The following is a 14740-nucleotide window of genomic DNA, read 5'->3' on the forward strand; positions in this document are numbered from 1 at the left end:
AATCTGAGGCATCCAAGTCAGTGCAGTTTGGAATAGTTTGGTCGGCCACCTTTCTTCACAATCATGTCCAATTGTTTTCAAATAAAACCAGAAACCACTCCTCAATTTCAGGAAGTGTTGTGGCAAAATGGGCAATGATATCTTCAGTAGCATCCAAATCAGCCCAATATGGAACTGTCATGCTAAACTGGTCAACAATATATTCAGAGGCTTTCAAGTTGTTGCAGTTTGGAATGGTTTGGTCCACCATCTTGCTTTAAAAGATGGTCCACCATCTTGCTTTAAAATGGCGTCCATCTGTTTTCAAACATAGGCCAAAACCTGCTCCTTGATCTTGGAAGCTATCACACCAATTTGGAATAGTGGTATCTTCAGATGTATCTGTTATGTACTGAAGTTCTCACCCTGGGCCAGCAGGGGGATACTGTAGATAGTTATGCAAATGAAGGATCGAAAGTGATGTTCAGTGATTGGATGGAAACTGTAAATAGTTATGCAAATGAAGGATCGAAAGTGACGTTCAGTGATTGGATAGTTTTAGAAAGTTGTTACAGTAACATGGTACTGGAGCTCTATATAAGCAGGCTGACTGAGCCCTTCAGTTCAGTTCTGTTCTGGCCTCTGAACAAAGAAGAGCTGTTTGAAGTATCGCTGTGTCGTCTGATATGTTCACCCACAACTTAACAGTATCCAAATTGGTGCAGTTTGGAACCAGCACACCAAACTAGGTGATGTTCTTGGCAGTGCAGTTCACCATCCTGATTCAAAATGCCGTCCAATGGCTTGCACTCCAAAACCCACTCCTTAATCTCAGGACCCATCACACCAGATTGATGGACAATATCTTCAGGGGCATCCTGATTGGTGCAGCTTGGAACTGACTTTATTCCTACTACTTGCCCCCTGCCCCACCCCCACCCTCTGCCTGCTGCTGGCATGTACATCAATCTTTCACATCGTAGAGAGGTGACGAACCACATCCCTGTGAAAATGAGCACCAGAGGATTTTATATTAGGGGCAATTTTAGTCAGACTGATTTCATAGATGTGAACAGTGCGAACAGAAGTACAACAGCTTCCACACTGTCCCTATTGGCACACCAGCCAATTCAGATTGCACAACAAAAGTGGATTTGGTGCTTTTGCATCACAAACCTTTCTCCCCCCCCCCTTACGCCCCCCCCCCCCCATAAAAAAGAAGATTGAAATATGATGGGCAACGCGGCGAAAAGTGTTGCGTAATAATTGCTTGAGATGGTATCGTATAACTTCCCACAAATGAAGGAGAATGAATGCTCAGTAAACAAGGAGACGCCTTAAAATCTCCCTGCCAGCTTAGTACAAACAAATCAGGATGAACGCTCAATAAAACAGGTTCTCTGGAAGCGGCCTCAGTCCCGCTGGGTCCCGCATGAGCACGCACAAAACTGCAGCTGTAGTTAAAGCATGAGGCGCCCTCCCCTTCCCTCCTCCCTCCAGCTTCAGAAGCATTTACAGGAATAGCCGAGCTTCCCCAAAGCTGCAGCTTTCCAGGGCCGTCTTTGAAGTAGAACAGCAGGCATGGTTTGGGGACACTTTGGAGCAAGCACTAATTGCCTACAGCTGTGCGCTGCCTCCCCCTTGGGGGGAACTTGGCCTGCAACGAGGAGGAACCGTAGAAATGGTGAACTGTGGCACATCTCGGGTGTGAAGAAGATGCTGCGCCCCTGACAATTTAACTCTCGGCTGCCTGGCTCTGGATGACGGCAGATGTGAAGCCCTTGCCGTTAAGCGCACCTCTCCGTGCTACTGCACAGTTGCTAGCCTGGCTTTGTTCCTGGTGATATAAGACAGCTGCAGGCATTAATTAACACCCCTCTTTTATTTTATTTCGCTCTAAAGGAAGTCATTCAGACCCTGGTGATGGGAGACTTCTGAAGGCATTTTAAACCTATCGCTTGTAATCACTGGCTCCCAAATCCACGATATGATCTTTTCCAAATGGGCGGGCAGAGCCTCCTATTTCATTTCCAAGGAAGTGACAACAGCCTTGGCAAAGAAGGAGCCTTAATGACACATCCAGCCCAAAGAAGCGCCTTGGAGCCTGGGATTAACTGTTCACAGGGCAGCCCTTAAGCATCTTCATATGTTTATTATACTGGGGGTGGAGAAGAGATTGCTTTCTTCCTGAAAGCTCCCCGTGCTCATAAATCACATCAAAAAGAATACACCAACATGTACCTTCCATGCTAGTGTACCAGGACCAGCCCAATGTAGTCAGGTCTGTGCCAGAAAGGAAGGTGGCAAAAAAAAGCAGGATTTGGGGAGCTCCAATTTTAACTCATTCTCCACCTGACCCTTGGAAGAAGGTTGTCTCTAAGCTGTAGGGTCAGCTGCCCATTTCACTGCCGTCTCTTTCTGCTCGCTCCATAAAAACAAATGGAATGAAAGCCCCTTCACTCCACTTGCTTGCGTGAAGGTGGAGGTGCCACGAGGGTAGGACTTCAGGGCAGAGGTCCAGGTCCTTGCACGATGAGCAGGACTGTCCCAATTGCAGGTGTGCTGGTGTGGCACGTTTGGAAGTACAGTGGTACCTCAGGTTACAAACAGCTCAGGTTACAGACTCCACTAACCCGGAAGTAGTACCTCGGGTTAAGAACTTGACCTCAGGATGAGAACAGAAATCGCACGGCGGCAGTGGGAGGCCCCATTAGCTAAAGTGGTACCAGGGACGTCTTACCCATAGAGGCTAGTGGCACAGGGTGCCAGGGCGCCAAGTTCTGGAGGGCGCCAGGGAAGAGGCAGAGGCTGGACGCGGCACCTGCCGGCATCAGCTCACCACCTTCGCCTGCCTCCGCCATGCCACGCCAAAGCAGTGCCACGCCTGGAGCCTCCACCTGCTGTGGCCACCACAGCACAAAGCGGCCAGCTAAGCCGGGAGCTGCCGCGTCCAGCCTCTGCCTCTTTCCTGCCAGAGGAGCTGCTCTCCAGCCGCTGTCCACCTCCTCCAGCCCCACCGGCAGCGCCGTCCTCCCTAAAAAAGGTCGGCAACTCTGGGAAAGCGGGGAGGCCACCGGCAGGATCTTCGCACCACGGCGCCAGATACGCTTAAGATGGCCCTGAGTGGTTGTTGTTGTTTAGTCGTGTATGATTCTTTGTGACTCCATGGACCAGAGAACACCAGGCCCTCCTGTCTTCCACTGCCTCCTGCAGTCAAATTCATGTTCATAGCTTCAAGAACACTGTCCAACCATCTTGTCCTCTGCCGTCCCCTTCTCCTTGTGCCCTCAATCTTTCCCAACATCAGGGTCTTTTCCAGGGAGTCTTCTCTTCTCATGAGGTGGCCAAAGTATTGGAGCCTCAGCTTCAGGATCTGTCCTTCCTGAGTGGTGCCTCAGGTTAAGAATGGTTTCAGGTTAAGAACGGACCTCTGGAACGAATTAAGTTCGTAACCAGAGGTACCACTGTACACATTGCTGCCTAAAGCTTGGGGCTCCTGGAAGAGCAGTAAGGCCAGAATCTGAAGCTACCTAACTGTACTTCTGCATGGATCAGAGAAAAGAAACTCTTGAGGTAGCACTCCCCAAAGCACACACGCACGCACACTGCATAAGACGAGATGCTGGGGGTCCCATAAATTACACTCTACCTCGGGCAGCAAACTAGCCTGAGCCACCCCAGCAACGCACAGCAGATGCCAATTTGTCTTTCTCTCCCATTACAGAAAGCCAATCCCCTGACACAAGCAGGGTGGCCTCCAGGCCTGATGATAATCACCTTGCTTCCCAGAATTGCTTCACTCCGTAAACGGTGCCGTCCACCCGCATCTGGGTTGCGAGCTAACTGTTTTGAGGCAACCACGGAGGATGTCAGTAAAATGTTGAATAATATTCTTTTAATGGGGAATAATCATGTCGACCTGGCAGCGCTCACGCAGCATCTCCATATGGCAGGCACATGATCCGCATTCTGCACTCTGCACCAGTCCTCTCTCCGTCGGGTTTCAAAACTGCTTCAGTCTAGGCGATGATTCCGCAGCCAGTACGTGATTTGCGATAGCTTGCTGGAAGAATGACTGAGAGAGACAGAGAGGGAGACACGGGGAGATGAGAGCGGGGCAGTATCATGCACTGTTTGAGCCATGGGGATGCGCTGGACTCCTGGAGCTGTCACCGAAAATGGCCTCCCCACAGCAAGGGCTGCCCATCTCACTCGTAGTGCTTGCGAGTTCTTTCCATGGGTGGGATTCAGCTAATGAGTCCCATCAGTGGAAGCCCTGCCCAATGACTTCTGCTTGCATGACAGGGTTTGCCTCACTGGCTCAGAGTGTGTGTGTGTGTATCAGAATCCATGTTGTGATTGCGGCATGGCATGTGAACTTTGCTGGTTGGGTGGGGTTATTCGACTTGTGGAGCGCATTTCCCCTATGAGAACCAGTGGTGCAGTTGGGTAATCACCCCCCTGGTTTACATGTCAATCTATATTCGGTGCCGGATTTATAGCTATATAGCTATATTTGGTGCCGGATTTATAGCTATAGCTTAGGGCCCCACTCGCTTGGGGTCCCCCCAAAAAAATTTAAAGGGAAAAAAACTGGATGTACATTTCCAAAATATAAGATAAAAAAACAAATAAATTAAAACCTACATACGGCAACAGTGTTTTGTGTTGCGTAGGCTCCTATGATGTAAGTAATGGGCCTTGCCGGCTCCCTAAAATATTACTGGTTTTCTCGTTTCTATATATAGGGTGCCTACATTCTGCATGGACTGGTTGCCTGGCAATATGGGCAAATGGCTTTAGATACCTGTTAGGTCCATAAATTACCACATAGCATATATTCAACACGAAAAACAGTGACAATTTGTTGCTGACAAAGGACAGCGGGACATATAAAGGGCCCCATTACCTTCAGCAGCTTAGGGCCTCATCAAAGCTAAATCTGTCTATATTATTGCACTGACTTCAAAATGCGGTATGCCAGCATTGCTGTATCTGGGTGCCTTGCTGAACATTAAGCCAAGTGAGGCCTTGGCTTCTGCCTAAATGGTGCCACTGGCAACCACCTGAGGTTGCTCAAGCCCAGCTTTTCTTCCTTCTCATCTGAAGAATGACTGTAGATCCTACTTTGCATTTGGGTGGGTGTTGTGGTGTCATTTTGGTGTGAATTAATAGAAACAATCACTCACTTGCTTGGGTGAGTGGTGTTTTTGTGCAGTTGTATTCTGCAGCACCTCATTGACACCACAATAGTGAATTAGCGGTGGATCAATACTGGACTGGCCACACATCGTTCTGCTTTATTTAGTTGTTATATTTTGCCCCAGTGTTACTGCATTGTTGCTGTCAGAGGGAGGAACACTCTTGTGCTATAGTACAACCAAACAGGACAAAGAAACCCCTGAAAAGTTATTGGGATTCAGCAGGAAGCTACAGGACTTGCATGGATTGGAAATGAAGGAGGATACTTACCACGAAACCTCTGCAAGTGTCAATAGTATTGAAAGTGGGATTTCTGCCCTGATACCATCATGAGCACACATTCTCAGGAACGCACAATAAAAAGGACTTTCGGAGGGACAGCTTGGAAATAATATAGGAATCTGCTGCTCTGATTCTATCTACGTTTAATTATATATGTCAGGATAAATATGAAGGGGTGTGTATGTGTGTGTGTGTGTGGGTGAGAGAGAGAGAGAGAGAGAGAGAGAGAGAGAGAGAGAGAGAGAGAGAATGAGTTGTAACCTTTCCCTCAAGGCCATCATGATAAAATGTAAAAACATTATCCCATCTTAAAAGTTAAGTCCTAACAAATTACAGTACGTAATGCACATGCAATGGGAGGTTAATGGGAGGTTGCCTGTTTTTTAAAACAACAATCACAGAGGAAGCCAGGTCCAAAGTAAGTAGGTGGATTATTTTTTAATAGGTCATAGGATGAAATGCAGCTCCAGCGAGAATTATCCACAGCTCATTGCCATTCGATAGCTCTTTGGTATTTCCCCCTCCCCTTTTTTTAAACTGAAGGATCACAACATTGTCAACCAAAGCTTAGGCAACAAATCCATCGCTGATTGACTATTGTAATGTGAGAAGCAAGCGGGGGGGGGGGACTTCATGGCTGTAATCCAACAGAGGAAGCGCAGAGCAATTGCAGGGGTGTGCAGGTACCTTGCTAAAGAAAGCTGAAACCCCACCAAGCAACTGGCAGGAGGGGAAGGGGGAGGCTATTGGACTAAAGTCGCCCCCTCCTCCAGTCCCTTTCCGAGCAGACTGGCAGCATATGAGCTTCTAAAAAATAAAATAAAAAATGCTAGATATGCGCAGCCTCACTACTGGAACAGGCAGGAGAATTGTGCTGTGTCTTCCCATCCAGCAATGTGTGTGCATGTCTGATAATAATAATAATAATAATAATAATAATAATAATAATAATAATAATAATTTATTACTTGTACCCCGCCCATCTGGCTGGGTTTCCCCAGCCACTCTGGGCGGCTTCCATAGAAACCAAAAAACACTAAAATATCATACATTAAAGACTTCCCTGAACAGGGCTGCCTTAAGATGTCTTCTGAATGTCAGGTAATTATTTATCTCTTTGACATCTGATGGGAGGGCGTTCCACAGGGCGGGCGCCACTACCGAAAAGGCCCTCTGCCTGGTTCCCTGTAGCTTTGCTTCTCGCAATGAGGGAACCGCCAGAAGGCCCTCGGTGCTGGATCTCAGCGTCCGGGCAGAACGATGGGGGTGGAGACGCTCCTTCAGGTATACTGGGCCGAGATACATGATTTCACATGTATCTTGTCCCTAGCGGAGTGGGGCACATCAATGACTCCAGACCAGCATAAAACTAGGGCACTGTCAAGTCCCCTTCGTACATTATTTTTAATATGCATTCATGACTGTTTGTTACAGATAGGTAGCCGTGTTGGTCTGCCATAGTCAAAACAAAAAAAATTCCTTCCAGTAGCACCTTAAAGACCAACTAAGTTAGTTCTTGGTATGAGCTTTCATGTGCATGCACACTTCTTCAGATACACTGAAACAGAAGTTGCCAGATCCTACTGAAACAGAAGTTGCCAGATCCCAGGACATTCTATACAAGATCTCAAAGTAGCTGTTTTACTACAAAGGAATTTCAGAAATAGACTGGAAAGAGAAGCTGCTGAATTGCAGCTTATTACCAAACTTAAAACCATGGAGAGACCTGGTCTGAACAAAGACATTGGATTCTTATCTCATTATACATGACAAAGCCATTTTTCACCTTCTCACCCCTTGCTTTTTCCTGTAAGACCTATTGCAGTCGTTAAGAGCCGTCAACAGGCTCATCACAGCTATCTGCCAATCACCCATTCCCACCACCCTTCTGAGTAATACCCCTCCCCACCTTCTCACTATATAGAAGGATCTGGCAACTTCTGTTTCAGTGTATCTGAAGAAGTGTGCATGCACACGAAAGCTCATACCAAGAACTAACTTAGTTGGTCTTTAAGGTGCTACTGGAAGGATTTTTTTTTTGTTATGACTGTTTGTGTTCATGATGGTATCAAGCCATTTATACACAATCACACTTTGAATACTGTTCGTGACTGCAGAAGTTTCAGGGTGGCATACGGCTTTGTTTCCATTTAGTATATGTCCCGTAGGTACCCGCTGAAGACTTTTTTCGGCCACCAATGTTCTGTTGTGCATGTGTTTTGCCCTGCATTTGTTGTGCATCTTCAGGTAGCGATGGTGCCCCAGCTGAAACCTGCACAATAAACTCCCAGGCTTAGCACTGCAATGTGCTTCCTGCTTTGGGTGTGAGCGTCACACACACAGAGAGAGTGAGAGTTTACAAGTACAGCAATCCTACACCCAATTTCTTGCCTGAGCTCAATAGACTTACTTCTGAGTATGCATGCATGCATAGAATTGCATTGTAAACATACTAGGCTCAGCATTCCTCTCCTCAATTTCACCTCTCTGGACTCAGACCCTCCAAGTGTCCCTATTTTCCAGGGACAGTACCAGATTTACAGACGTCATCCCAGTTTCAGATATGATCCTGGAATGTCCCACTTTTCCTTAGGATGTCCCTATTTTCATCGGAGAAAGGTTGAAGGGTTTGGAGTTATGTGACCCCCTGAGCCAAGGAGATAAGTAACTTTACAACCTTTAGAAGGCATCTGAAGGCAGCCTTGTATAGGGAAGGTTTTTTTTAATGTTTAATGTTTTATGATGTTTTTATATATGCTGGAACCTGCCCAGAATGGCTGGGGAAACCCAGTCAAGTAGGGTAGAATAATAATAATAATAATAATAATAATAATAATAATAATAATAATAATAATAATAATAGAATAGGATGTCCCTATTTTCATTGGAGAAATGTTGGACGGTATGTGGGCTGTCCACTTTTGATGTAGTTCTGCACTCAAATTCCCACCATATAGAGAACGAACTCTCAGGGAGATCTACCTTATCTTTCCCCCATTTCTATATTTTGGAAACTGTTTTTGCATGTGGGTGGCTGGGGGAAGCTTTTGTTGTATAAGCCCTCACATGCTCATCGTCTCCTCTATAGTTGCAAGAAGGAGGCCACAGAAGAAAGGGAGCGAGAGGCCGGTGGGTGGAAGTTGCATGCTTGGAACTAGTAACATAAAACAATATTGCCCTCTAGTGGGTTCATGACAAGTTACTTGTCAGGCCATTCAAGAGAAATGGGATGCAGCAGCAGCAGCAGCAGCAGCAGCAGTCAACTAAATGTGTTTCGCACCACAAAGAACTCATAACCCACCTACTTTCAGCAGTCAGAAACACCATAACCAGACACTGGAGAGACCTGTCAGGAGTAAGCATGGACCAATGGTACCAAATAGTATGGGAAACAGCCCTACTAGAAAAATTAACTAATAAACTGAAACTGACACGGGGACAAACAGAAGAAGACACCTTCACCCCGGTATGGCTCCCCTTTATCACATACACAGCCCAACAGGACAATGACAATAATCCACCAACAGCATACAAATCAATATGGCTAACCTGATCCAAAACACCCACCCACCTCACTCACACACGAAAACAAAGATCACCACAGCCAATCACAAGCAAACAATCACACCCTAGGCCAACCCCAACCTCTCTCACCACCAAAGGAACACAAGTGAACAACACAAGCATGCTGACACCAAACTCTACATACATTAAGCATAATAGAAACACCGCTACCCGACCCCACCCCCATCCATCTCCCCTCCCTCCACCCCCTTTTTTTTTCCTTCTCCCCCTAATGCCTCAACAAATGAAACGGATTTGTAAAAATGTTACATGGGGGGGGGGGAAATACGAGGCATTACACTTACACTGTAAACAAGAAAACCCTTAATAAAATATTTTTTTAAAAAAAAACCTAAATGTGTTTCGGATCAGGATGGCAGACAGAGAGAATAGGTTATCTCTTTTATGCAACCAATGTTTATTTGTTAGGAAAAACAAGCATGCTTTCCATTAATGTTTCATCATGCTCTTCTGTACCACAAAGAGCATGTGTGTTTTGCTTAAGCCTGGAGACAGATCTGCAGAACTGCTTACGTTGTGGAAAAATATTGTGTTCCTTCATTCCAACATCCCCAGGTGTAACTTGAAACCTGCACAGCACTCAGAAGATTATTGATCTATTAAGGCTGCTATCTCTTCCACCTATGGATGGGGAAGAAATTTAATTTTTGTTTGCATTTTTAAACCAAGATATGAATGGAAACACAATCGCCCTTTGAAATTCACACTAAACGATTGAGTTCCTACAAATGCAGAACCGGTATTATGTGGCACCTGTAATTCCACTGGCTGAAGCAGTCAAACAGGCATCTGTGGAGTAAGGTGATCTCATAGGTAAACTGGTCTCAAGGGCTTTATACGCAAATAGCAACACCTTGAACTTGGCCCAGTAGCAAACTGGCAACCAACGAAGATCTCTGAGCACAGGTGTTCTCAGTGTTATATGCTAACAAAGCTTCACTCCTGTCAGCAGTTGTGCTCCAGCATTTTCACACTAACTGCAGCTTCTGGATCAAGCATGATGGAAGCCCCACATAGAGCGCATTGCAGTAATCTGGTCTTGAAGTAACCAGCGCATGAACTACTGTGGCAAGGAATGCATGCCCTCCAACTTTTTTCCAATGAAAACAGAGACATCACCTCCAACATTTCTCCAATGAAAATAGCGGGTGGCACTGTGGTCTAAACCACAGAGCCTAGGGCTTGCTGATCAGAAGGTCAGCGGTTCGAATCCCTGCGACGGGGTGAGCTCCTGCCAACCTAGCTTCTGGATCAAGCATGATGGAAGCCCCACATAGAGCGCATTGCAGTAATCTGGTCTTGAAGTAACCAGCGCACGAACTACTGTGGCAAGGAATGCATGCCGTCCAACATTTCTCCAATGAAAACAGAGACATCCCCTCCAACATTTCTCCAATGAAAATAGCGGGTGGCACTGTGGTCTAAACCACAGAGCCTAGGGCTTGCCGATCAGAAGGTCAGTGGTTCGAATCCCCGCCACAGGGTGAGCTCCTGCCAACCTAGCAGTTCGAAAGCACGTCAAAGTGCAAGTGGATAAATAGGTACTGCTCCAGCGGGAAGGTAAATGGCATTTCCATGCACTGCTCTGGTTCACCAGAAGCGGCTTAGTCATGCTGGCCACATGACCTGGAAGCTGTCCACCGGCTCCCTCGGCCAATAAAGTGAGATGAGCGCCACAACCCCAGAGTCGTCCACGACTGGACTTAACAGTCAGGGGTCCCTTTAACTTTACAGAAAAGTGGGGCATTCTGGGATCAAATCAGAAACCAGGACAGTTTCTGTAAATCCAAGACTGCCCCTGGAAAATAGGGAGACTTGGAGGGTCTGGAATGGCTATAGCTGTGAAACCAGGCACAGTTTGTAAAAGGTCCTTCTAGCTGCTGGCGTGTTTATTGCAATTTCAGTCTCTGGGCAATCCCTCAAATGTGTGGGAATGTTAAGGACAGTAGGAATTATCCTTCCTTCACTCACGCTAGTGAAGTGATGTAGCAAAGCAAAAACTAGCTGGAAGCTAGTTTGCAGATTCCTTTGAATCTCTTAGTTAAGATCATTTCCTGGTGTCCCCTTTAATCCTTCTTTAAAGAATAAAGACACAAAAGTCTTTCTGAGTAAAGTAACAAAAAGTTTACTCACTTTATTTCAGTTCACGATACGATCCCTGAAAGGCAGACTTTACTTGGTAGTTACACAAAGAAACTGAGTTTATTTCCTATGGAGACCGAACTCATGTGCTGCTGGCTGAGAGCCAGCAGACAGCAAAAATTACATTAAGAGAATACAAAATGGCTGCAGGAGAGCAGCATGGCAGCAAGAGATAGGACAAGACAACAGACAAGAAGACAACAGACAAGAAGACAAAACAGACTGATCAAGACTCAGAAAATAGCTGCATGACTGGGCTCTTTTATGGAGTCATCTACACGCCACAATGAGCAGCACTGATTCCACATTTAACCACCACCACCCCGGTCTGGAAGCACCCTCAGATAACCTGTCTGGAATTCAATTAAATGCTGGTTTAGGTTCTCGATTGATGTTGCCTTGAGATTAATGCAGCCTGTCTGTGTGCTTGCTGCTGCTGGTGGTCTCATAATGCCTGTTCATGCAGGTCATTTGCGAATAAGTAGATCACTACAGAGGCAATATATATTTCTGGTGTAAACCATCCCAGGCAGATTGAGCTGTGTAAAGGCTGAAATGAATTCACAGGGTTTGGGGAAAGGAAGAAGGCAAAATACTGTTCTTCAGGATCAGATTAGATGCGATTTTAATTGCATTTTTGTATCCTGAGCTTGTCATCAGCTACATATTTCTTCACAAATAATATTTCTGCCGCCACCCTCCCCTTATTGGAAAATTAATGTCATAGTGATTCCTATTCTCATTGCTCCTCTCCCTGATCAGAACTGTGGTGAAATTACATGGAACCCTCTCATAGGGTTGTTCTGTGGATAAAATGAGAGGATGAATAACCCTGAGTAACTGGAAGGAAGGGTGGGATATATATTTTTTGAAGTGTAATCAAAATAGTGTAGTGTTCATGTGGTTACTTTACCACAAAGTGGTCAGCAGTTGTTTGAATTATCGTGGGACTATAAACGTGGCTTTTGTTGTATGTTGTGTGTTTCGAAGAGCAAGATGCTGAATTCTTTATGGACTCTCAGCATGTGGAACTGGTCATGAGGAAAAATGGGCCAATGGCTGATTTTGCCACAAGAGAAATACCGGTAATTTCCTTGAAGGAAGAGCTGCTCCATGGCTCAAGAATCTTTGCTTTCCAGAGCAGGAAACCCAAGAGTGCTCACCTCAGCAAGTGAAAAACATAAGAATTTATTTATTTATTCAATTTATATCCCCTCTTTCTTCCAAAAAGCTGGTTCTAACCCACTTCTCCATTTATCCTCAAAACAACTCTATAAAAGTAGTTTAGACAGAGAGACTGTGGCTGGCATAAGGGCACCGAGGTGGCTGCATAGCTGAGTGGAGATGTGAATCCTAGCCTCAGAGATCCTAGTCCAGTACTCTAACCATTACCCCACACTGCGGTTTTAAAAATGGGGTTTTGTGTGTGTGTGCCATGTTACTCTGTGATCTTCTGAAACTGAGTAGGCCATGCTAAGGTAAATTCCAACCTGTTTTTACTTCCTTATTGACATTTGCGGCAAGCACTTCTCATGGGAAGGAGAGAACTCCTGATATAAACGCAGTGTAATGTAGCGGTTAAAATATTGAATGGAGACTGGAAGAATCTGAATTCAAATCTTCACAAACTCATATAATTCACTTGGTGTACCTGTCTCCCAGCCTAACCTGATGTGATTGGAGAACAATGTGCAAAACCCTGAGCTCGTTAGAATAAAGGTGGAATACAAAGGGACGCGGGTGGCGCTGTGGGTTAAACCACAGAGCCTAGGACTTGCCGATCAGAAGGTCAGCGGTTCAAATCCCCATGACAGGGTGAGCTCCCGTTGCTCACTCCCTGCTCCTGCCCACCTAGCAGTTCGAAAGCACGTCAAAGTGCAAGTAGATAAATAAGTACCGCTCCAGGGGGAAGGTAAACGACATTTCCGTGCGCTGCTCTGGTTCACCAGAAGCGGCTTAGTCATGCTGGCCACATGACCCGGAAGCTGTACGCCGGCTCCCTCGGCCAATAAAGTGAGATGAGCACCGCAACCCCAGAGTCGGTCACGACTGGACCTAATGGTCAGGGGTCCCTTTACCTTTACCTTACAAAGGTGAAAAATAAAAATATTTTCCAGCAATAGCTGACTTATCTTAGAATAGCTGTTGCATGAAACAGTAGATTAATAACCCCAGTGTCATTTTCAATAGCTCAGAGAGCTGTAATAGACAGATTCCTGGCTTTATCATTTCAACAAGGTCAAGCGATGGGAGGATTTTAGACAAGTGTGAGAAAACGTCTCAGTGTATTTCATTATCTTGTCATTGCTTTTGCAGTTGCATTTGGCACAGAAACCCAGCTGAATTTTTCTAAGCAGCTACTTTCGGAAAAGGCATGTATCCTGAAAATACATGCCGCCATTCCAGCTCCAAGGCCCAATCTGCCCTAGATCGCCCCAGAAGTTCCTTCAGGCTTTGCTGCGACACCACAATAAAGTATTTCAGGCAAACGGCACATCAAATTCTTTCTCTTGCGGGTGGTCTTTTGAGAACAGTAGGGCCCTGTCTGTCCTGCCAGTCATGATATTAAGAGTGTTTACAACACTGGAGATCAATGGTTCACTTAAGCAAAAAGATTTACTGCACTGTAAATTGCTTGTCTAGACAGATTTGCTGCTCTGATCTCTGTAAAAGTAAATCTTTGACTCTCTTAAGGCCGCAATCCTCAAGCCACTTACCCCAGAAAAGTCCTACTAACTAGGGTGGGATTAGACCACAGCAAGTGACTGCAGAGCTGAAGCCTTAGAGCTACAGGGCAGATGTAATCTGCCAGGCTGGGAGCACATTGTACATGGTCATGGGTTAAAAGCAGTTTCCCACCCTCTTAATCTGCTTTTCGTTGTGACTGACAAAGTGCAAATATTCTGCACGAAGCCGTGTCCCCTTGAGGCAAGCTCAGCGACTGGAAAGTCTCAAAACGTAGTACACCTGGCTGAGCAGAACCAGTTGACCTTTTTCTTGCAATTTCCCAGGGAAATACTGGCACCCTGTTTCCTGTGAGAGCTCATCCAAGATGCCACCAACATTGTCTTATGAGTCTAAGGCAGGCATAGGCAAACTCCAGCCCTCCAGATGTTTGGGACTACAATTCCCATCATCCCTAGCTCACAGGACCAGTGGTCGGGGATGATGGGAATTGTAGTCCCAAACATCTGGAGGGCCGGAGTTTGCCTATGCCTGGTCTAAGATCTTGAAAGCTAGGGTCAGAGCTACTGACACCATGCCTCTCCTGGCTTGTCTTTTTTTGAAAGTAAAAAGCCCCATGCAGGAGTGTCAACTTGGCCCTGTGATCATGGGTGCCCAGGGCTATGGATGCCATACAGCATGGCCCTGGCACCAAAATTTGTGGGTGCTCGGCCCCTTCATGGGAAATTTTGTAGGCACTCAGGGCCCCATATGTCTCTAGAGTATCACAACACTTCAGGCAAAATGATCCAACAGCGAGCTCATTACAAGTGTCTGGACTGAACCAAACCCAAATAAATGTTGAGAAATTAACTATCAACTAGGC

This window comes from Podarcis muralis, chromosome 11 (assembly GCF_964188315.1).
Source record: "Podarcis muralis chromosome 11, rPodMur119.hap1.1, whole genome shotgun sequence".
Lineage (NCBI taxonomy): Eukaryota > Metazoa > Chordata > Lepidosauria > Squamata > Lacertidae > Podarcis > Podarcis muralis.